At 39.7% G+C, this 26298-nt stretch overlaps 1 protein-coding gene across 1 annotated transcript in view; it reads right to left on the bottom strand.

The window, feature by feature from the left end:
- The window catches only part of AFF3 (ALF transcription elongation factor 3), a 424912-nt gene that overhangs the window by 314612 nt on the left and 84002 nt on the right, over window positions 1-26298 (bottom strand). The window lies entirely within an intron of this gene.

Raw genomic sequence — 26298 nt, 5'->3', positions numbered from 1 at the left:
TCTCCAAAAGTCGAGAAAATTGAAACTTGACTCCTTATAATTAGAAAAGTATAACACATTGTAATGGCATAATATGCTGCAGCATGTACACTTTTTAAAATTTCTGTTCAAAAGTTATTTGAAAGATAAAATGTATAATCTGCTATTTTATGCAAATAATTTGAAAAACTGCATGTACACTTTTATTGTAATCACAAGTGAAATTGTTTACTGTGCATGCCTACCAAGATCCTGCTTTGACCTTCTGTTCTAGATCTCCTACTAGATTACACAGAAAGAAAGGCATTCTTGCTGCTACTCAGCTCCTGATGTGCAGACAAGCAGGAAAAGGCAACTATTTTCAGGACTTGCAATGGGTTCTAGTTATTGCCTGGTGGTCAACAAATCCCTTGTTAATCACAACCCTCCCTTCATGTATTGGCTAAAATCCTGAAAGGGCAGGGGTTAGAGAGCCAGCTACTAGCTCATTTAACAGAATTTGGGGGGTGGCTGACAATTTGGTGTATATCTCTTGAACCAGACTACCTAGGAACTTTTTTTTAAAATGAAAGCTACGAGTCCGGGGAGTAGGGTAGTCACCTGCAGATCCAGGGAGGACCCCAATAAACAGTATCTCCAGGTGAACACCGGAGTCCTGGCAACTCTAGTAACACTAAAATGTAGTTTAGTATTATGCGCAGACCAGGTAATAACAACAGGATTCTATCTCTGCCAAATATAAATGACTGGAATTCCTAACACTGTAACAAAATGTGCCACCCAGCAGAGCTCTTCAGAATTGTCCTGGGGCTATTACACTCTGGCCCCAGGGACATGGTAGAACCATCTGAGGCCTGCTGTAATGAATTTGCTAGGCACTTCCAGGATAAAAACTTTCGCATCCGCCAGGACTTAGACTCCAGTGTTATAGCAGGTGAATCAAGCGAGGTATCCAGAGCACAGCCTTGTCCCAATTTCTTGGATGAGTTTCAGTTGGTACAGCTTGAGGATGTTGACAAGGTGCTTGGACAGGTTCATGCAACCACTTCTGTGCTGGATCCTTGCCCTTCTTGGCTAATAAAAGCTAGCAGGGATAGAACAGCCGGCTGGGCCAGGGAAGCGATTAATGCCTCTCTGCGAGAGGGGGTGGTCCCTGGCTGCCTGAAAGAGGTGGTAGTGTGACCACTCCTGAAGACACCCTCCCTGGACCCAGAAAATCTTAATAACTATAGGCCGGTGGCAAATGTTCCATTCCTGGGAAAGGTCCTTGAATGAGTGGTTGCGGGCCAACTCCAGATACCCTTAGATGAGACCGATTATCTGGATCCATTTCAGTCGGGTTTCAGGCCTGGTTTTGCCACGGAAACAGCCTTGGTCGCCCTGTATGATGACCTCTGTTGGGAGAGAGACGGGGAGTGTGACTCTGTTGATTTGTCTTGATCTCTCAGCGGCTTTCGATACCATTGACCATGGTATCCTTCTGGGAAGACTGGCTGAGTTGGGCGTAGGAGGGACTGCATGGCGGTGGTTCCGCTGCTACTTGGCAGGTCGCCTCCAGAAGGTGGTGCTTGGGGAACGTTGCTTGGCACCCTGGACTCTCCAGTATGGGGTTTCACAGAGGTCAGTTCTGTCCCGCATGCTGTTCAACATCTACATGAAACCGTTGGGTGCGGTCATCCGGAGCTTTGGAGTGCATTGCCATCAGTATGCTGATGACACGCAGCTCTATTTCTCTTTTTCATTTTCTTCAGGTGAGGCTGTCAATGTGCTGAACTGGTGCCTGGCTGCGACAATGGACTGGATGACGGCTAATAAACTGAGGTTCAATCCAGACAAGACTGAGATGCTGCTAGTGGGTGGTTCTTCTGACCAGATGGTGGATGTCCAACCTGCCCTGGATGGGGTTGCATTCCCCCTGAAGGAACAGGTTTGTAGCTTGGGGGTTCTCCTAGAACCATGTCTGTCACTTGAGACTCAGGTAGCCTCGGTGGCATGGAGTGCTTTCTACCAACTTTGTTTGGTGGCCCAGCTACGCCCCTATCTGGACAGGGATAACCTGGCTTCAGTTGTCCATGCTTTGGTAACCTCCAAGCTAGATTAGTGCAATGCGCTGTATGTGGGGCTGCCTTTGAAGACGGTTCGGAAACTGCTGCTTGTACAATATGCAGCGGCCAGATTGGTAACAGGGATCAGATCATCTGAACATATAAAATTGATTCTGGCCCGCTTGCATTGGCTGCCTGTATGTTTCCGAGCTTGATTCAAGGTGCTGGTTTTGACCTATAAAGCCTTACACGGCTTGGGACCACAATGCCTGATGGAACACCTCTCCTGATACGAACCCACCCGTACACTACGTTCAATATCAAAGCCCCTCCTCCGGGTGCCTACTCTGAGGGAAGCTGGGAGTCTGGCAACAAGGAAGAGGGCCTTATCAGTGGTGGCCCCCAAATTATGGAATGATCTCCCTGACGAGGTGCACCTGGCACCCACACTGTTATCTTTTCGAGGTCAGGTCAAGACTTTCCTCTTCTTCCAGGCATTTTAGCATGTGTTTTAAATTGTTTTTAAAAGATGTGTTTTTAAATTTATATTATTTGTTTTTAATGTTTTTGGTTATTGTAAACCGCCCAAAGAGCTTCGGCTATGGGGCGGTATATAAATACAATAAATAAATAAAAAGAAACCAGTACGGACATTCCTGTTGCCTCTGTGACTACTAGACCCAGCCTAATTATAGGACATGCTCCAATTTCATTCCAGTAACCTTGTGTGGTGTAGTGGTTAAGGTGCTGGACTATGACCTGGGAGACCAGGGTTCGAATCCCCACATAGCCATGGAGCTCACTAGGTGACCTTGGGCCAGTCACTGCCTCTCAGCCTCATGAAAACCCTATTCATAGGGTCGCCATAAGTCGGAATTGACTTGAGGGCAGTACATTTACATTTAACCTTATAGCATATATTAAAGAAAAGTATTCAGTTATGACTCAATCCATTTTATGTAAATGAGGTGCAAATAAGATTCCTGGCAATGTACCAGGATAGTTCACAGCAGACAGCTGGGGTAACAGATTCATAAAATAAATGTTGTGGTTAGCATAATGCTATTATGACAAAGACTCATAAGATGAATGGCTCTTGAACATTTGCCCTATTTTAGGGTAGAAGGGCAGGACAGAAATATTTTAAATAAAATAAATAAATAAATAGAACATGCATTGCAGTACAGTATAAGGTGACTTATATGGGTGACCAGTGGTTATGATTATGGCAATAATTAAGTGCTGGGATTTCCCCCCCTGCTGAAACCAGTAGCCTGAATTAATTAGCTACAGTGCTGACATTTTTGCTAGCTATGTGTTTACAAAATGGGAATAACTCACAAATAATATTGGAAGTCAATTCATGGTTCATCCAATTCAATTCAAGGCCAGCAGCATCTTTCTCAGAAAGAAAACCCATCTTTGGCGACTTCCGGGAAGGGTGACTTAGCCTGTGCCTGCTTTTGAGACGGGCTCCTGCCTCAAAAGAAGCTTATTCAGATATATCAGTCAGATTTTTTTTTTTTTTTGACTGATTAAACTTCTCCCGGGTAGGGAGAAACGAAGAGATTAACCTCAAAGCCTATTTTTGTTGGGACGACCAGATCTCATTAATTTATGGGACGAGGTCCAGCTGACGAAGGTGGGACGGATTTTCAACAACAAGCTCTATCTGATAAAGCGAACGTTCATCTTATCTTCTAAGAGAGAACGCACTAACAGGCAAGCACCCTTCTTTCTATATTTTTCTTTTACTTGACTTAAATTGTTGCTGTTTAAAAGAGATTTGCCAGATTGATCGGTTTTTGACATCTCACTGGGGAGCCATAACTTCTCTCTGCTACTCACTAATTAATAGCTTATCTCTGTTTTTGTTGCAAAAAGCTGTCCTGGATTTGCATTCTAAAGATATACACAGAAGAGGGATTTCTATTCCAGATTTTTATTTTGAAGAATATTATATTGTCTGAGACTACTCTCTTTTTGGTCTATTTTATTTTGACGAATCTGTTTCCTGACGACCGCCATTAATTGTTTCGATCCTGGGAACTGCATTTTGTTTACTTAAGCATGGAGAGATAAGGCTGTCTGCTCTGTTTATACTGTGATGTCACCAAGTTTGGAGTATTAACCCAATTGTTGCTGAAATAAGAAGTGGTTTTCCTATATTTTTCTTTTAAAATGGCAATTAAGAAAGTGGCTGAGAATCTGGAAATAACTATGTTTCAGAAAATAATGGATGAGATTGAGATAACGAAACAAAACCTGCGACAGGGTTGTAAGGAGCTGAAAATTGAATTGAGTAAAATGAAGCAGGAGATTAAAGATATAGGGGTCCCTGTGAGAGAGGTGACCCTGGAAGGGGTCCCTGTGAGAGAGGAGACCCCGGAGATTGGAACAAACGTGGAACAGGAAAAAGATTTGGAGTCTATGGACTTTAGAAACAAAATCTATTGTTTGGAGACACAGGAGATTAAAGACATAGGGGTCCTTGTGAGAGAGGAGACCCTGGAGACTGGAACAGGGGTCCCTGTGAGAGAGGAGACCCTGGAGACTGGAACAGGGGTCCCTGTGAGAGAGGAGATCCCGGAGATTGGAACAAACGTGGAACAGGAACAAGATTTGGAGTCTATGGACTTTAGAAATAAAATCTATTGTTTGGAACTCAATGTTATCTCTGAAGAAATTAATGAAGATTCTAGAGATAAAGTTATCAATGGCATGGATAATCTTCTGGACTGGATTGATGTGATGGAGCCCAATATAGAGAAAATCTATGGAATTAACTGCAGCCATGTGACAATGGAAAAACTTTCAAGAGATGACCCAGTGTATTTTGAAAAAAAGAACAGAGATATGATTTTACAGCAGTATTTCAGCAACCTATTCAGAATGGATGGCAAGAAAATATTTGGGATAGAGGTAATTCCCATCAGACTCTTACTATATGACTATGGCTTTGACAGCAAGATTATTATGGAATACTGATAATGGAAGATTGGATACTGAAATTACTGGACTTAACAAGACTACTGAAGATGGAAGATGGAAAATGGAACTAATAGGGATAATAGAACAATGGCTACTGAAATTACTGAACCTATCAGATTCTGATGTGATGGATTAATTGAAATGTTTATTTTGACTATGGTTATGACAATAAGATTATCATAATTAGTAATGAGATGGATTAATCGATATGCTTATCTGGAAAAAAAAATTGATAGATATATTTCTTAAAGAATTGAAACCTCTCTTTGACTTTTTGTGGAAAGAATAAAGTAATGTTTATGAGATTTGATGATTAAGTAAGATAACTACTGGAGGAAAGTGATTTTATAATATGACTTAAGAGACAGGATTGTTATATATTATAGACTTATAACTGATTTGATCTTTGACAAATGGGAAGTCAATATTTTACTCTTTATTTTTTATTTTTTTTTTTTCTTTTTTCTTTTTTTTTGTTTAACTATTTTTGATTTTGTTTTTTGTCTTTGAATGTTTTATGATTTCGTCTTGTATGTTTTATGAAAATCTGAATAAAAATTATTGAAAAAAAAAAAAGAAAGAAAACCCATCTTTAATTCTATTAATTGACACCCTGCTGTGCCATATTGTTAAAAAGTTCTTCCTAACGTACAAAAACCCAAATAATAAACTACATTTTTCTTTCCAGTAATTGGATTTGACAATATATTTAACCTATTCATTAATATAGATCAAGTCTTGGTCCTTGTGTAATTTTTCTTTGGGCTATGAACTTTCAAACAACATAGACATCAATGTTCCTGAAAACTACAGCAACCAGAGAACTGTGAACCTTTTGTACACATATTATTAAAGTATATATGCACGTTCATCTTACTCTATTCTAGTCCAAGCACATTTTGTAAGCGATAGGTTATCACTCACCATAATCAATTTACACCTTAGTTTTGTTGGCAAATTTAGTGACATGATAAAATAGAGTAACGCTCCTGTAGATTAATTACATTAATTATGGTATTAGGCTTCAAGGACACAATGGTAACAGCTAGAGCTTCTGAATATAAAGAGATGTGAACATGTGTACTTCACAAATATAAAAATGTGTTGAAATGTATGGTAATTATTTAAGTGGTGTCAGAATGCCTGAAAAAAAAACAAAAGACAGCAAGCATGACTAGGATTTTTCTTCCCACAGAGAACTTAAGAATCTGAGAAATAAAATAATGAGATAATATGTGTTTGTGTACTGTGTATGCCTGTATGCTTTCCAAGAATTTCTCACACTTGTACAGCCTTTTCTGTTTTACATCCATTTTACAACACAACAATTCCTTTGCCGATAATCACCATCACCCAGGATCATCACTCAAACAAGTGCATATTCTTTCAGGATCACCCCCTCTCAGAATCACTCTTAAAATGCTCTCTCTTTGTTATATTCTCTCTTTCTCTCATATGTGTAACCCACACACCCCATCCATACACATGCACACACACAACATACATCCCATTCATCTATCACACAAACACATGAACTCCTTTCTTCTCCCCTACTCCCCATGCTCATTTTGCCCATCTGCCATCTTCCAAGTGGTCACTCTGCTTCCCCTTCCACCAACCTCATGGTAGCTTACAAGGTGCTGGCAGGAAGGGATTCCTTTTTACCTTTCTAAAAACCTTTTTTCAGGGCAGCTGGGTGCATTGCAAAGCACAGCACTGACCAAAGCTCTAGACACCATAGTGTTATCTCTTGCCCAAAATCACAAATTTTAAAATGGGAAAAAATCAAACTGCTCTTTCAAAATCATCTTTATTTAAGATATCACGAAAAGCCAATCCACCAAAGCCTCTCCCTACCCCCTCTCAAAAAAAGATGGGGGGAAAACCAAAGAACAGAGAGATGAAAATGTTACCATTGTACAATTGCCATAGTAAGATACATATATAATTTTTTGCATTTAGGTAAATGGTCCACATGCAGAGTTCCACCAGGTACATTCCACAATCTGATTTCCTGCCAGAATTATACTGGGATGGAACTAATCTGGTACCAAAATCCCAGAATACTTATGGTATGGAACTGCTCCATACCACTCATCTCTAGTTTTTATACCATGAACAAAAGGCCACATGGAATTTAATACAGAAAAGTAAATCCATATATTTTTATAAAAATAAATGCATATGAATTTTAAGAATGAAGCAAGCAAAAACAGTTATAAATTACTGATGGTTGTGAGTGTAAAAAGGGACTAAAATAACAAAAAAACTTTTTTTATGACAAATGCAAGGGTTGCTCTAAACTCTATTAAATCAATACACCAAATAAAGAGACTCTTAAGAAGATTTCAGAAGTTGTGATGCTTTCTTGCATGGTGTTGTGAATAGACTATGAAGATCTTGTAACAATGAAGGTCTTGTAACTGCCACATGAGTTTGTCTTCAAGGAAAGAAAAGTTACAATTAATGCAATGATGTATATGTCTACTCAGATTTCATCCCATGAAGTTCAGTGAGGCTTATTCCAAGTTAAGTGGATAAAGGATTTTGTACACAAATACAGGGATGCACACAAGCATGCCAGTACCCACAAATCATTTCCATTCTGTTGGATAGGACTGTTGGTAGTTTTAGCAACAACCCAGTAAAAGTGATGTATCTAAGAAAAGGTATGACTGTTTGCAAATTGTTTTTAAAAATAACCTGCTAACACCATTTATCCCAGAACAATGATGTCATGTTTGTACTTCTTCAGTAAGGCACGGAAAATTTATAGGAACTGCTGCCTAAAATACTTACCAGAGCACTTAACAGCTCACTCATTTGTTGAGTAGCTTTATAGACGTCTTGCCTGGGCAGAAACAACAGCTTGCAATGCATGAGGAGGGAAGATAAAACTTCCCTGCTGTGCAGTTTTAGTCAATTTGCATAGGCTCTCACACCGAAAGCAAATTGAAGCCATTCATAGAGGTTTCTCTCTCTGCACTGGCAACCCTGACAAATGCATATGAAAATGAATGAATCAGGCAACTTTACATTAGAAGGAAGAAAAAACTTTCTACTCTGACAGCTGCTATCATAATTAAGAACAGATTTTATCACTAAACACTTGCTGGTTATGTCTGGAGCAAAGTAAATACACAGATGTGGTGTATTTGCATACAGAAAAACTTGCACCATATAACCAAAAGAAATTTGCATTTTCTCCTCTTAAATATCTTTTAGCGTAATCATAATACCTTGCATGCAATTTCTTTAGTTTTGCTCATTAAGATCAGAATATTACCATCAATAAAACACAATAAACCTTAAATTATGTAAGGTAATCATTAACCAGAACATAATCTTCAGCCCATGAATGCAAGTTTATTTGATTGCTACTTAATTTAATTGCAATCGTCAGAAAATTTATTACTGTTTTAATTATGCAGATGTTGTTAAGGTCCTATTTATTTCTTGTCCTTTCCCAAAAGCTCAGTATGAATTACAGTGTTTTAAAACCAAGAACATAAAAAATAATATGACACTGTAAAAAACAAAAAGCAAGTGATGAAACAGCATAATAAATATTAAAGTACAATGTCAAACATAGCTGAATTCATAAGTTTGTAGAATATTTCATATTTTAAAATATATCTGACAATACTGATAGAAATTCAGTACAGTGATCCATTCCAGATTTCTTCTTCATCACATCAACTTCCATCTGTATAGGTAGAAATTTAATACATTTTAAAAGTATTTTTAAAAAACCTGTTTCCAATATGACTGCTTTGGGTAATTACATGCTTTGCAATCACATACGTTTTGGAGAAGATGAGGAGGGTTCCTGAACTCTGTAAGACTAGCAATGTTTGTGCTATCTTCTCCTGCGCCCACAGTTGTGTATTAAATTATACATCAGGCATACAGTGCCAGAAAATTATCATTGTATTTTGTCCTGTAACTCTTGGATGTATTGTCAGTAGGGTTGCCAGGTGTCTGATTTTTACCCAGAGATGTCGGTTTTTGGGCGTCCTCTCCAGGTCTCCAGGTGAGTCATCTTAATTTCCAGACTCTTACCTTTCATTTTTTTAAAAATTAAGTTTCTAGGTGGTCTGGTTCAAAAGATATAAACCAAAATGTCACCCCTCGGCAATTTCTATTAGTACCCACTGCTCTAATCACTGCCCTTTCAGGTTTTTAGCCAATAAGTAAAGTCAGGGTTGTGATTGACAATAGCAATAGCTAACCCTCATTTCAACTTCTGAAAATGGTTTCCTGATCCAGCTTGTCTCACATCAGGAATTCAGTAAATATATAGCTTTCAACAGCATGAAGAGTACTTTCTCTTTACAGGATTGGGACTTGCTTCTGAGTAAACTTGCATAGGATTGCACTACAACAGAAGATCACATCAGGATCTTGGTAGGCATAAAAGTGTGCATGCAGGTTGTTTTTAATTACTTGCAAAAATGGCATATTATAGTTTTATCTTTCAAATAATTTTTAAGTTCTAAAAAGTGTACATGCTGCAGTGTCATACTTTTCTAATTAGGGAGTCAAACAAGTTTAATTTTTATTGGACTGTTGAAGAGAGCGGTTTATTTGTCTTATTCATAACCTGTTTTGAAAACCTTCCCAATACTTATTTATTTATTAGATTTATATCCCACCCTTTCTCACAGTAGGAGCCCAGGGTTCCCTGGGAGTAAAGCTACAATATTAATCCCACATACCTGGGAGTTAACCCCACTGAATTCAGTAGGACTTACTTTAAAGTAGGATTGTGCTGAAAATCAATGGGACTTTTGAGTGAACATAGAAAAGGAATGTGTTGTAAATCTTTCTCTTCCCTTCAGATCCTTTTTTTTAAGCAGTTAGGCAGAGCTTACTTAGGTGTCACCGCTTTTATTTGGCAGGAAACTAATACTTTAAAAAAAGTGTTCTACAATGGTCAACCGATTTTGACAATAATCTATTATACGGGGTGTATGTACTTTTACATCTCCAGTGTGTGTGTATATGGAATCTTTCCAAGAACTCTGTGAGGTAGGGTTGGAAACCAAGGCATCTCGCAACAAATAAAGCCATTTAAAACCCAATAATCATATACCAAATATAAAACAGTTGCAAAACAGCTTAATTAGAGAATCTTCTTAACTCTTACCCATTTCTCAAATCTCTCTCTGCAGTCAAGGGTCAAGTCTGTAAAGAAGTTTGGAGCAGCCATGTTAAAAGGCAGGCAAGGCATTCCAGGCAGGGAGTTGCCAACCCTGATTTGATATGTACATCGTTGCAGAGGATCCCTAGTTGAGTGTTATCAACAGCATAATCCTAACCATATCTACTCAGAAGCAAGTCCTGTTGAGTTCTATGGGGCTTAGTCCCTTAGTAAGTGTGTTTAGAATTGCAGCCTTCAGGGGGATCTATCTTTACTTCTGAGTGCTCCCATCTAACATCTCTGCAACATTAGGTTCCCTTCTTCCTGCAATGGCTTTCTAGTAACTGGCCTGGCCTGAAGGCACTGAAATCCTCCTTGCCAAAAGCAAGTAGACTAGAGTAAACATTCCTTACCCAAGCTTTCTAAGCAGGCGAGAAGAATGGTCCTGTCACTTCAGCTAGACCTAAAAACACCCTCATTTAGCTAAGATTTCTATCTTAATTTCCAATCAGATAATTTTTTTTTGTTTGAATGGTATGTTCCAAGCCACTGTGGTTGATGCTTAATGTGTTATGCTTAATGACATCACTAGGGCACACCCCCATGACATCACTAGGGCACGCCCCTGAAATCTCAGGGTTTGAGATGCTTCTGACCTGGCAACGCTAATTGTCAGCCTAGCTTACATTGAATCCTAACAAAATGGAGGCACTGCTGTGGCTAGTTCCTATGTCCAGGCAGGGAGACAGCCTGTTCTGGACAAGCTTACACTTCCCATGAAAGAGCAGGTGCAGAGTTTGGTGGTACCCCAGAATCTAGTATTGTCATTGGAGGCCCTGGTAGCTGCAATGGCTAGGGGTGCCTATTTCCAGCTATGGTTATGGCCATTCCTAGACTGGGACAGCCTTTCCACAGTGATCCATGTTCTTATAATCTTTCATTTAGATTACTGTAGATTACTGTAACACACTCTGCATGGGGCTATATTTGAAGACAGAATGGAAGATGCACTGGTGCAGAATGCTACTGTCAGATTATTGTGCAGCATGCAAAGTTGGAGTCATATTGCGCCTATTCTCCATGATCTTCACTAGCTGCCTATATGCTTCCAAGCGCAATTCAAGGTGCTGATGTTCTTACAAGGCCCTAAATGACTTGGAGCTCAAATACTTGAAGGAACACCTCTACCTATATCTGCTTGCCCAACCATTGAGATCTTCAAGGGAGACCCTTCTTGTAGTCGTTTCAATAGGATTTGTCTAGGGGTGGTGACCCTAAATGTGCCCTCCATTATGACACCCCATTTGTGGAACTCTCTGCCTCTGGAGGTGCATCAGGCAACTGTGGTATTCAGCTTTTGTTGTCAGCTCAAGATGTATTGTTTGTACTAATATAATTTCATTATATGGTTTTTATTTCTACTGTAAGCCGCTCTGAGATTTTTAATGAAGAGTAGTCTGTGCACACAAATAAATAAATAAAATTCCTGTTTATTCAATAGATATATGGGAGGGTCTGAACATAACAAGCAAAATTGTGGCTTTATAGTATCTGCTTGGACCAGTTGCTGCACCATAAACATTTGCTCCATGAACTATGTCTACTGCATGGTCAGCTGCTGTTCATGGGATGGGATTCTGTGTTCTAATAAGCTGGTTGGCCAACCTTCCAATTCTCTCTAGACTGCTGCCCACATTATACATTATTGGCATGGGTTCCATGGGGGGTATCTTAAATCCCACCCCAACCATATATGGATATACAAAAAGAACATTTGTTATTATATGCAGAAACACTTTTGTGATTCAAATAAAAATGGTTTTGGACAGAAGTTTTCCCTCAGTGAGGCAGGCTAACACAAAAATATTGTAGTAGCTAGTTAGAGAAGCTATCTTCTTGCACCCAATTCTGTGCCCACGACAGACTCCTCCCATCTCATGCCTTGATACTGGGTGGATCTTTTCTTGGGTTTTTCCCTCACCCTTTCCAGGGAGGTTTGGAGTTAAGGGCATTCTCTGCCTGCAACTGCATCTATAGTTCCAATGAGCACCCCGCATGCAGAGTTCCACTGAGTACCCTGCAAGTTGGGCTCCTCAGATCTAGATCCAGATAACTTCCTCTCAGGTTGCTCTCTATGTTCCCACTTCCGAGCTATATACCAGATTGTTACATACAATTACATAATCAAATATATTTTTCTAAAGATGGATATGGTCCTGATATTCAAATAATAATGTCTTTTGTAGCTGTATTTGAGATGGCTGTATTTAGAGATTATCAAGTCTAACATACACATTTTAAAACAATTGTGTTTGTGTAAATTGTACCATCTATGCAGCTATGCTAGTGATTAGAAAACCCAGACAGATGTTTGCCTGGAAAAATCTGCATGCCTCTGACTGACGCTATATAGCTATCTGTCTCACCCTGTATAGGTACAATACCAATGGAAGTAATTAGTGCTACTGCATCATTAGTGCCATCCTGTAGACTAAATAATGTGGTAAGGCATAATTACCTGCAAATGGTTAATGTCAAGACTTTAATGAGAACTACTTGGCAAAGAATTGCACTGTCTGTGCATATAATTATTGTTAGATGCATCTGCCCCTAGAGTTATCCTGCAAGTCATTTACAACGTGGGTGTGCGAAACTGGAGGACATTTTGTATACTGGAAGATAAGTGCACATAACTGCTGAAGTCCAGGGTACGCATATGGCTACTCACAGCTATTGCTTCCTTTAAAATCAAGAAATCAAGTATAACATGGTCACTTTCCCCCAGAGTTCCTGTAACTGCCACTTCATCCACTAGTCATCTCTATTGGTTAGAATCAAATCAAGGATAGCTGATCCTCTAGTTGCTTCCTCCGCTTTCTGTAGGAGAACGTTATCTCCAACACAAGTCAGGAATTTCTTGGAGGGGCCATATTTGGTAGAACTTGTCTCCCAACAGATACCAGGGTAATTGAAGTTCCCCATTGCCAAACACTGGCAATTTGCTTTTCAATTTGCTTTTCAAAGTTAGCATTGTTCTACCTTACATGGCTATTGTAAGTATTCATTGTATTTATTTTATTATTTCAATTATATAATGTAAATAAAAACCCTTTGAACACTCAAAAACGTTATATAAATTATAAGCAATTCATTAATTTATCTTCAATTTTTTGAATTTGAAACCTACACTTATGCTCTGTGTTTAACATATTTTAATTCTAGTCTAAGCAGATACTGGTTTAAATGAAAAATCTCTTTGCTTCTGGTTCTTCAACTGAAGAGATATGACACAGGTGAAAAATGAAATCTATAAAAACGTGTTGGTATAAAGATGAGCACTTTATTTTATATCCAATTACCTGTGGTCACCAGAGAAATCACAGCTTTAAAAAGTTTATTAAAAAAAAAGATTAATCCATTTCAGGCTTAACCCAAAGTCTTGTGAAAGGAACTCATGAATTTAGATAGAAATCCACTTATAATCAGAATACATTTTTCATATTAAATCAGAACAGTGTAAATTGCTGACTATATTTATACTTGATCCAATCAAATTTTTATACTCTGCAGCTGGCACCAATTTTAGGACAATTATCAAACGATGATTATGGACAAACTAAAATACTCTCATGTAGTCGTGTATGTTTTTCCAGTTCCACATTAATCATTCAGCCATGTACACAGCTGATTCATTGAGAAAGGTTGAGCAGCTTTATACATGCTAATTTCAAATTCAAAAGTAAAACTCACCTAGGGGCCCAGTGACATTTCAAAGAGCTTTAAAATTTATTGCCTGAAATTTAATTGCACAGGATACCAGATTGCAAATTAACCTGTTCATGTTACACAACCAAGACCACTGTCATTACCTTACAATAACCAGGGAAACTGGGCATTTAGAAATCATGAACCTTCTTTCATATCTAAATATGGACTTTTCACAGTACATTACTTGAATTACCAAAGAAGGTAGAATTGCGTAGCCTTCCTAGTTCAAATATTTAAAAAAATTAATTTAAATATTTCATTTTGTATCTAGATATCTAAATATTTAATTTTCAAAACAATGTTTATTATACTCACAAATTCTCCACATTTGCTCTCTCCCTATATATCACTCCCCCTATTTTAAAATAGGATCTCCTGCATATATAGACATACTGACCCAGAAAACAGTGAAGCACAGGGCATGAAAGATTTTCTGGACATTTGGAAAACCCCAAATTGTGCAGGATAATCATCTGTTAAGGTTTAGGTATATTAAATGTATATATCACTTCTCACCAAAAAAAGTCCTGAAGCAATTTACCACCACCTAAAATTGATATTATAAAATCTCATATGCATGTTAGAAACAGATTTAACAATACAATATTGTATCATTGGTGCTGCCCAAATGCCAAGTAAAACAAAACATATTTGCCTGGCACTGAAACAATGACAAGGTTGGTGCCAGGTTAAACAGAGGCTCACAAACACCAAAATCCATTGAGACAAAAGCATCACATGTGTGCTGCCTTCATGCTGCCAATGAGCTTTGCAGTTGAAAGCAGCACCAAGAAACATGCAGGGCTGGTAACTGGGCTTAAGGGAAACAAACAACCTGCTGTTTGCTTCCATTCAGCCAAAGGAGGGAGGCAATGTCATGGAGGACATGTGCCATGAAGCATCTACCCTTTGAACTAAATCCTGCCACCACCACCCAATACACACAAAGATTCTTCAAACTGCAAAGCTGCAAAATGAACAGTATTTTAAACTATATCCCAGACAATTGTTGTCCAGATATTGTTGGACTACAACTCTCATCATCCCTGACCATTGGCTAAGCTGGCTGGGGATGTTCTGAATTGTAGTCTGACAACATCTGGGGGCGCAAAGTTGAAAAACACTGGTTTAAAAGATGGACAAGGGAGAAAATTGTGTTGGTAGAAGCTTGGACAGCAATGTGACCATGCTAAATCTTCTTACCTGTTGGCTACGTAGAGCTGCCACCAAATAGGACTCTAGTTATACCCTACACTTCTGGGGCATTGCTCCGGCCTGACTCCTCTTACCCACCAACTCCATTGAGCTGAAGGGTGGTATTCAACTAAATGAAAGCAATGTGACTAATCTAGACAGACTGGGTTGTATTCAACTTAGTGCTAAGGTGAAGGTTGCATCTCCTCCTGGCACAATGGAAGTTTCTCCCCTTTCTTCTCCCTGTGTGCTCCCACATAATCCCCAAAACTGCTCCAGAGAGTTGGAGAAATCCCTAGAACAAAAAAATCCTTGCACTGATGGAACATTCACCTTAGTGCAGCCTTTCCCAACCAGTGTGCCTCTAGATGTTGTTGGACCACAACGCCCATCAGCCTCAGCCAGCATTGCCAATGGTCAGGAAAGATGGGAGTTGTGGTCCAACAACATCTGGAGGCACACTGGTTGGGAAAGGCTGCCTTAGTGCTATACTGAATACAACCCAATGTGTCTGGGACTTGCATATATGGATTTTTAAAGTGTGGATATTTATAATAAGGTTCATAAAACCATCATAAAAATGTGTCCCAAAGTAGGCCAAGAGAAGCTTCCTTCTCAGTGTGAATAACAGTTTCAGGAAAGGGATGATTTTCATCAGAACCATGGCATGAAGGAAAGGGTTAAATAACCATCCCCATGTGCTCAGTCCTGATTTTAATTACCCCCCTGTAACTGCTATTTAACATTTCAAAACTAAGCATTTACGCAATTAATGCAATGCACAGTTTGTCCCTTACACATGCTTTGACTTTGGGCATCCGAAGAACCATCACTCTTGTTTAAGCAACAATTATGAGACTGTTTACATTAAGTAGCAGAAAACTGCTGTGCTAACTGTGTTCATGTTATTTGTTTGATGTAGGATTATAATGTTCCATATTGTGGAGCAGAAAAAAATCGGCAAAATTGATATTATATAGTTCATATTCTGGAAGGCAAACAAGTGGTAAATAACATAAATAGAGCACCATGCCATTTTTTAAACGATCAGTGAGGGCTTTCCAATGGCTAATTTTTCAAGACCACAATGCTGAAGTAACTGGACAGATTATGCAGAGGTAATAATGAACAGCGCAGCAGGCTACTCTACGCAGATTATCACAGGATCTGGATAGTTCTGCTTCTAATATGAAAGAAAGAGGGGCTGCTTTTTATAAAAAAAAAAAAACACTCTCATTCGGACTGCCTGGGCTTGAGAAGTCTTAGTATCACTAAGAAAGTATATATGAACAAAGCTCCACAGTGAAATGAGTGGTTCAAATTCACTTGCAGTGAGGAAAAAGAACCATTATAATTTGTGAGGGAGGAGATTAGCTTTCTCCTTCATGGATTTTCAAAGTTTTGTAGCTGGCAGTTTTATGGCCAGAGCCAGCCTTAACATTAGGCAGACTGAGGCAGTTGCCTCAAGCACCAAATTTTAGGTATTGTGAAAGGGCAGCAAAATGTTACTTATTAATTTGTTATTGTTGTATTTTTACTGTCAGGGAGGAGAACTGCTTCCAGTGCCAAAAATATTTGGCTGGGCTATGCTAGGCATTATGGTGGCAGACTAATGTGTAAGAGTTGTGTCACCACCACATTTATATCAAGTGAGAGAATGGGAACCATTTAAAGCACAACTTTGGAAACAGGAGGTTTTTTTCTCTCAGCAGGGCTCTAAGATCATAAGTAACCCAAAGTATTGTATAGAAATCATTTGGGGAAGAGCTTTGGCAGGTGGCTCTCCCCTCCCACTGGCATAAGCTGCACTATAAATCAGTGTTCCAAGTTAGATGCGATGTCATAACATCTAGCTTGCCCATTCTGTCAGAGAGTCACCATTTCAACACACTCTCCTTTATATAGCCACTATTACAGTATATCTGATAAATTCCTGTTCCGTCTACTTTACAGCCTTTCCAATGCACTGAGGTAAAGCAATAAGTTATGTCTATAGATGCACCATAATTTCTAATGTACAAATGCCATGAAATTATCAGTGTAGATTTATATACTCAGGGTCACACTGTGAACTGGCTTCTGAACAGTTTCTTAATTGAGAAAGACAAAAAGTAATCAAGAGCCCAGGAAAGGTCAGCAATTTTATGTGATACTCAGAAGATATGTCTTGACATTAACAGGTTCACATAATATGGCATTTCAAATAAATGTCTAGGCTCAGCATGTTCTTCAACTTTTGCTACTGCAAATTATGTTCTTCAAAATACAGAGCGGCAAACCCATGGAAAGAGGAGCAAATGTACAGTGTATTTTCCAAATAATCATTTGTGAAAAAAGAAATTGTCAGTATTTAAAACCTATATTAGATTTGGTCTGCATTTCTTCTGGAAGTTAAATGCAAAGCTTTTTCTTTCTTTCTAAAGTACACTGCAAACTGCTAATAATAATTTTGTGCAAGGAGGGCAAATAGTTTATGGACTGATATCATCACCAACTAGCAGAGGCAATAGCCACAAATGTCCACTTGAAGGAATGTTTAGGGTACCAAAAAGTCCAACACGAACTTCATTAAGTATCCAACTTATATATTCTGGCAGCCTACGACTTCGGATGGGATAGGTGGTTACCAGAACATAGCCAGGTGAGCAGACAGTTAATACATATGTAAGGAACAAGACATTACAATTGGTAAATGGCTTATGTCACACTATGGATATGTGAGCCCCACTGCAAGAATTTGATGAAGCAGAAATTGTCAGGATTTTTCCATTCATTTTTGCAACTGAATGAACATGATCCCACACTACATAGTGGAGAGGGAACTGAGACTACAGTTCCAAGCAGACAGACTTATGATTCTGCTGCTGTGGCTGCTCCTACTGATGATCTTCATGTGTACATAGGAGGCAGCCAAAAGTCAGACCATTGGTCCATCATATTGTTGACACTGACCCATCAGTGTAGCCTATGTACACATTTACAGTTAAAGGTCAACAAGAGAATAGAGGATCTGTTAAAGCTGTGAAGGGCAGTAGATGGCATTTAAGCATTCATAAGACCAAATGGTGTCTGTGCCTTTGACCAGCTCCTATTCCTTATTCCTTGCTCTGTCTTGTGATGTTCTGTAGGGAAAGCCCCTTACTGTGGTTCCTGTTATTTAGTAAAAGATCAGTGGTGAAAGATACTAAACATCCTTGCCAAGGATATGGCGATCGCATTAGTATCTTATTTAGACTCAACTAGATGAAATTCACTCATAGGCAAAAAAACCCTATTTTTATCAAACTTTAAAAAGCAGGGAAATTGGGCAGCTATAGTGAATGCACAAAGGGAGCAGGAAACCTGACCTCTCTGAGATACTGGACTGTCCTACAAATTTGTCAAAATGCAAACACCATCTGGGTTGGTCTTTCACAGTCCAATCCACTTGCTGTGTAGCTTGGAAGAATTTGGTAACATGTGCCTGTGAGCATATGGTGAGTGGTGGCAACACCTGCCATCTCCAAAGATGGAGAATTACATTTTTGTATGTTTGTTGGTGCTCATCTTACTTTGCTTCTTTCCTGTGTTACTGTTTCTACATAGAATCTAACCTAGAAAACTATATTTCTCTCATTATTCATCCTAGAAATCTGTGTCAAATTTATTTTTATTAATTTCAAAGCCTTTTTATTGGTCAATATCATATGATAGTGAAGACAGCCTTTTGTGTTTCAAACTGGAGGTTACGTTCTATTTCTATTTCGGGTGCATTAACAGTTGAATCAGAAACTGCAGTTCGATGAAAAAGACTGATTACAATATGTTGCTACTGAAGCAATGAATCTAGCTGTTGGGGGGGGGAGAATTTGGCCTACCCAAGATGCATGTTTTCAGCCTGGTGTGCTTAACCCACTTCACTTAAGAAAAGGTGGGCATGGACAATTAAAAACATGGAGCACATCTAGAAATTTGCTAGAATATATTTCACCTCCCACTGTTTTATCTTGTGCAAACTGAGACACTTCTCATGTCCACTGGAGACTATTCTGCAGAATAGTCAATGCCATTATTCCACAATTATGTTTGGAGTTCTTTTAGTGACTATTATGCAAAGTGTTGCTGTACTTCACATATTGACAGAAACAGAAGCAAAAGAGAATGATTTTCTATAGGAAACTTCACTAAAATTGCAAAGTAAATCAAACATATTTAAAGTGACTATCTGAACTATATCAACTTTCTTAATAATGTTGCTTCCTCCCTGCTAAAACAAGATCAGCACAGCACATGTCTTGTTTCTGTGATTTGGCTGATTGTAGGTGTTGCCACCACTCATATGCTCAGAGGCACATTACCAATTCTTCTAAGCTACACAGGAAGTGGATTGGACTGTGAAAGACCCAAATTGTGTTTGCATTTTGACAAATTTGTAGGGCAGTACAATATCTCAGAGAGGAGGTCAGGTCTCCTGCTCCCCTGCTGCATTATAGCTGCCCAATTTCCCTGCTTGTTAAAGTTTGATAGAAATATCTGTTGGCTATAGGTATGTTCTTAAACCGCAATGTTTTTTTGCCTATTAGTGTATTTCTCTGTGTTTTAATCCGGGAGGTAAGAAATGGGATCCTGTGTAAGTTTCCTGAGAATGGATTGATCATTTGCATACTTATTGAATTAAATGAGATTTACTCCACTGCAATCATGCTTAGGATGGGTGAAACTGACCATGGGAGGAGGGGGACGGGAGCAGGAGGGGGGACGGGACAGGGAGAGGATGGCAGGTTTGATCACTTGCTTATTGAGTTTAGTGGGATTTACTCCCATGCTATCATGCTTAGGATAGGTGAAAGTGACCATGGGGGAGCAGGGGGAGGGGACAGGAGAGGGAAGGAGGGGGGAAGGGGGAAGGAAAGGAAGGGGGAGGGAAGAGGCAAAAGGGAGGGGATTGGAGGGGGGAGGGGAGGGCAGGTTTGATTATTTGCATGCTTTTTGAGTTCTGTGGCATTGACTCCTGTACAATCATGCTTAGGATAGGTGAAACCAGTGGTGTGCTGGAGCTGGCTCATATCAGCTCGCGGGAGCTGGCTCATATCAGCTCGCAAGAGCTGATTGTTAAATTTTCAGGAATTTTGCGAGCCGGTTGTTAAACACAGCCATTATTAAAAATTAAAGGGAGGAAAATGGAGGCGGCTGCTGTGCAGCTCACTTATGAGGAGCTTTTCTCTGAGCTGAGGCGACTCGGCTTCTCCCCGGGGCTGGTGACTGACAGCACCCAACCAGTCTACCTGAAGAAGCTCAGGAAGCTCCGAGAGGAAGAACGGGTTGGCGGGGCCCCCGCCGCCAACAAGACTCGGAACAGTAACAACAATAACCCGGGGGCAGGAGGAGGAGGAGGTGGCAGTGGTGGCTTGGGGACTAGGCTGGTCAATGCCGACCTTTCCTCCCTGTCTGGGTCAGCTGATGGCAAGAGCAGCCGGGTTCGTGAAGCTCCCCTCAGTGGAGGAGGAGGAGGAGGCGGCAGCAAAGTCCTACTGGGCTTTAGCTCTGATGAATCGGATGTGGCCAGTCCCAGGGGCCAGGCTGGCGCTGCTGGCAGCCGGAGAGAACGAGGTTCAGCCTCACACCGAGATGCAAGGCCTGCAGCCATTTTGGACGCTGCCTGCCTCAATAACAGCACCTTGGTGGAGGTGCCGGCTCGGAGGAAGCCCAATGCCTGGTGGGGTGCGACTGCTAGACGGGCAATGGTCGTGGCTGGGGCTGGGGAGCAGACTGTGGGTGGAAGAGAGTTCAGGGACAGTGGTGAAGAGGATGACAATGCGGAGGAGGAGGCGGCGGCCGAGGAAGAGCCGCAGCAGGAACACTGTAAGAACCGGGCAGTGAATGGGAATAGGTTCATTTCCTACAGTGGCGCCAGTAGGAGGGACAAGTATTCAGACTCGTTAGAGGAAGAGCTGGCGGTGACAGAGACCGGGGCTAGGCAGCAGGTATTGAGAGAGGAGTTGCATGCCCGTCACTACCTGGCCAGAAGGAGCCTTAGCAAATCTGTAACGTTATTCTTGGCCCATGCATGTCCTGCAGCCGGTGATGGCTTGATGGAGACTGGCCAGGGGCAAAGTGTTGCTGGTGGTGGTGGCGTTTCAGTGAATGTCAGGGTGGCAGCCCCTACTGCTGGGAACAGTGACAGGGGGAGAAGTCGGGAGGAAAAGGAGGAAAGTGGTGAATATATTGACTCAAGTCCACTCATCCCCAGATACCGCAGCAGCTCTGCTAAAAAAGCCCACCAGCTGTTTCTTCCCCCACTGCTCACTGACTTGGACAGTAGCAAAATGTCTGATTCTTTGGGTGGTAACAGGAAACCAGCCAACAACCATATCCTCAGTGGTGGCTACAATGCTGAACCTAGGATATATACTGCTACCAACAGCCTCTCTCTGGGTGCTACCGCTTCCTCCTCCAGTAGAATTAATCACTCCAACCACACAGGTTCAAATCATACTTATCCGAAAAACACCTACAAACAAAAGCTTTCAGAGCCTGAGGAGGAACTTCTGCAGCAGTTCAAGAGAGAAGAAATATCCGCTACCGGAGGTTTCAGTGCTCATTACCTGTCTATGTTCCTCTTAACTGCTGCATGCTTGTTCTTTCTGATACTGGGGCTCACGTACCTAAGAATGAGAGGTTCGGGAATAACTGAGGATGTAGGAGTTGACAATAAAAATCTGTTCACTGGGAAGCTTAATATAAACGTAAATGAAACAACTCTAATGAGTAGCTTATATAAACTTCATGATAAACTGGCACAAAGAGCAGGTGATCATGAATGCAGCAACTCTACCAAGAAAGGTCTTTCTCTTCAGGAGGTGGCTATATATTTGAAAGAGAACTCCAGCTTTAAGGATCATTAAGTCTCTTCTGTTCAAAACAACATGCTTCTGTATGAATCAAGAAAGCCCTGGTCAGGGAGCACATACCACCAGCTCCATCAGTGGCCTGAGAGAACTGTTGGCCCAGCCCCTCCTTCATCTTCCCTGCAGCTGTTTAAGACCTGCTCCTGGAACAATGAGTAGTCCGTAAAATAAAATGGTTTTGTATTGTGCTATTTGTAAATTGTGTGCTACACATCCTTTATATCAGTAAAATTTATAATAAACTTATGTATGTATATATATGCATACTTTTCCCCCCGGAGAGCCGGTTGTTAAACATTTACCAGCACACCACTGTGTGAAACTGACTTGGGGGAGGAGCAGGGGGAGGGGGGAGGAGAGTGGGCACTGGGCAGAAGGAAAGCCCTTTTCCTTTCCAAAAGGAAAACATTGTGAACAATATGATTGTTTTTCAGGGTTTCCCCTACCTTTTTATTCTACAGCAGGCACATGTAGTCTCCCACCCAAATTTAAATCAAAGCTGTCCCTGGCCACATCCACACCAGACCGTTATTTTACTTTAGACAGTCATGGTTTCCCTCAAAGAATCCTGGGTAGTGTAGTTTGTGAAGGGTGCTGACAGTTGCTAGGAGAAGCTCACAGAGCTACAATCCCCAGAAGAGGGGCTGACTGTTCAACCACTCTGGTCACTGGAGCTCTGTCAGGAGAATAGGAGTCTCCTAACAACTCTCAGCACCCTTCACAAACTACACTTCTCAGGATTCTTTGAGGGAAGCCATGACTCTATAAAGTGAAATAAAGGTCTAGTGTGGGTGTGTCTCTCTGATTAGCCAAGCCAAACAGCTGTGAGTCTGGCTTTTAGAACACTGACAGCTAGTTCTTACTGAGCATACCTGATGATATAATAGAGTTCAATGTTAAATTTCTTAAATTAATTAAAAACCAGCCAGGCATTTTTTTAACTTTTAAACTGCAGAAAATGAAGGTCAGAGTATGGGGCAAGGTCAGTAACAGGATTACAGGTACCCTGTGAACATGGCTGATTTTTAACTAGATAGATAAAACTTTATTGCTTAGCCATAGGCCATCACTTAACAAATATCACGTACTCAGTTTTAATATACAATTAAAATTTGACATGATCCAGCATTATAATATATTCCAGTTAAAACCTACGTTCAATTACAACAAAGCTGTTGTGCTTATTGACATTAAGCTTCCTGTTTAAGCCCAAAGAATGCTACATGGCCAGGAAACTGTGTAAACAATTATTACCATAAGGCATCCCCCTGAGTTTATCGCATGGTCTAGAATGTATTTCACACGAATCTTTTGTGCTGCCAATGCAAAGAGAGAAACCCTATACATTACAAAAGTGTCCGTATCGGACATAAGATAAAAGATCTTCTGTAAAACCTGGTCTATGTACGGGAACGCCAGCAGACAGTTCAAATATTTAGCTCGGGGATGAGAGTACAAGGGGCAGGACAATAGGTAGTGAGACAGGTCTTCAACCTCCAGAGCCCCGCAAATACAAAGACGCTGAGGCCAAGGAGTCTGTGAATAACGACCATCCGTCACAGCATTTGGCATGGTTTGAAAATGGAGCGCCGTAAATGCTTGCCTAAGTTTTAAAGTTAAAGGCTGGGCCAGGTATGCTGCTCTGAGGTGGTCGTGTTTATAGAACCTATACCATTTAGAAAATTTGGAATTAATAATTCCAATAAATCCAATATTTTTAAACTAATTTCAACAAATTATGAGACCACTGACAGAAAAAAGTCCAACAGGGGTCTGGATTTTTTCTCTTGTTTTACACTTTGAACTCTCGATTCTCTCTGACTGTTGTGTGTATGCCATGAAAACTTAGAGGGTTGTTAAGCAAGTGTGTCTGAGTTCAGGACTATAAGTTTTGTAAGGTTTTGTTTTGAAATGTGCTTATGGGATTAGCAGAATGGCACGGGGGGTATTTTCAATTTAACATTGCAGAATGTGAAAAATCCATGCTGAAATCCATGTGGAATGCGAAACATCCATCCATGGCTGTATATATCTAGATGGTGCTTGCCCCAATGGAATAGAACATCATGGGATGCTTGTTTGGGCGGGGGGGGGAACCCCTGACAACTAATATATCTTATGCCCTGCTCAGGATATGTTTTCTTGGGCTTGGATCGAACTCAGTGATAGCAGAAGCAAACAACACTATTCACACATTTACACCAATTCCACTTTCCCATTATAGCTTCACCCCTGTGTCGTATCCCATGCCATTCCAGTAGGTACCCTTCCCTTCAGGAGAGGATCTTCTGAGGCTGCACAGGGCTACAGAAGGAGGGGATGAAGACTGGTAAGCTTGGATATTAACTTTTTTATTTAATGTCTAAGATACATTCAAGTGATGGCTCCTGTTCTTAAAAACAGTGCTGTTTTCAAACCATTCTGTAAATTGCATACAGGAAAACAATGACAAAACTTTGTCCAATCAAAATAATCAGAGACTTAGCTTTCTTTAAAAAATAAAAAAAACAATTTCATTTCCAAGTTATTTATGCATAGTATTCTAATTTTAAAAACAAAATTCTGAAGAAATTAATATAAAAACAAAAGATTCAATAAATACAATCACTGATTGAATGTGCAGGAGTTGACACTTATGTCTCTATTATGAATTTATGTGGATTATAAAAGGAAATGGATGAAAAAACAAAATTGAATGTTATTACTCTTAATAGGATTTTGCAGTTCTTCCAAATGCCTGAATGCAATTCATCAATACGTATAGGCTGTAAAACGCTTCCCAAGCCAGCAAGTATGTCAAAATGACTGAAACTTCATGGGAAAAGGACTATTACATAGATATTCTTACTAAGGAAAGTCTCATTTGTTAGAGTGGTAGCTGACCTAACAAACACATGCATTTATAAATTCCCCCCTTAATTCTGCAGCCCTAAACAGGCTTAGAAAGGAGTAAGATCCACTGAATACAATGAGATTTAGTAGATAAGTAAAGCACAATCCTATACATGTCTAAAATACAAGTGCATGGAGATTCATAACAAATAGTGCCTGTGTTTGAATCCAAACACTAGATCTTGGCTTTTTCATTCTACCTAGAACAACACATGAATCTGAAGTCCAAGATAAAAGAGAATGCATGCACCCATAGCAAATAATTTTTGAAGAGCTACTCTGGGAAAAAGTATCACTCTGTAGCCTACTTTATGCCATAAGATGTTTCTATTCAGTACTTCAGACTTTCAGTCTAGTAATATAATTTATAAGCCGCTTACAATAAAATTCAAAATGTGAAGCAGCAGCACTTGAGAGAAATAGGATGATTTCTGAAAGGTCCAGAAGGTTGGATATGAATTCTAATTAATACTGATGAAACTGACTTCTAAAAATTAAATTGTGAATGAACACTCAATACTTTTATACATAAAGTATAACTAGGGTATTCTCATTAAAACAATTTTTGAAAATTATGTTAAGATTCACTTGATGTCAAGATATTGAGAACTTTCCAAAGCTGATTAACAATATTAAATGAAGATTTGAACTGCATGGGAAATCAACCTTTCCTGCATATTTAAAAGTAAGAGCCTGTAATTTGTATTCAAGTGCTGTTTCCAGTGATTCATTTGTACTGAAGCCAACTTTGTGGCCTGTAGATAAGAAAACCTCTAGGAGGAAATGGAAGAGGAGCTTATATTGTACTGTAACAACAACATATACTTTTAATAAACCTCTTGCTTGCTTTCATTTTTAAACATGGGCCTGATATTATTTAATTATTTAACATTAGATATAATTACACATATCTACAATCTACTCAGAGGTAAGCTCCACTGAGTTCATAGGACTTACTCTCAGGTAAGTGTGTATAAGATTGCAGCCTTAATGAGTATTTATTTTTCCAGCTATACAATCCTTTGAACTGGTAAAAACAAAAGTAGCTATAGCTGTAAGCTGTATAAAACAGGTTTGAGAAGTAACAATATTGGCAACTCAAGGATTCTAAATCTTGAATTAAGCTCTCAAAGATCACAACGAACATAAATAAAACAATATTTTAACAGCCTATATCTTGCTGTTATTACACCTTTACTTTTAGGGCAAAGTAGACCACCCCAAATTTATTTATTTCATATATTTATATACTGCTTAATACCAAAACAGTCTCTACGTTGTTTACAAAAATAAATCAAAGAGACTAAAACCACAAATATATGTAATCTAAAATAGAACAATACCATATAAAATGTTGGAAATGCAAAAATATGGCAGCACACTTAGTTTGGAGCCCTAT

This window comes from Rhineura floridana, chromosome 5 (genome assembly GCF_030035675.1).
Source record: "Rhineura floridana isolate rRhiFlo1 chromosome 5, rRhiFlo1.hap2, whole genome shotgun sequence".
Taxonomy (NCBI): Eukaryota; Metazoa; Chordata; class Lepidosauria; order Squamata; family Rhineuridae; genus Rhineura; species Rhineura floridana.
Note: the sequence above shows the minus strand (reverse complement) of the source record. Positions and strands in the feature narration are given on the sequence as shown.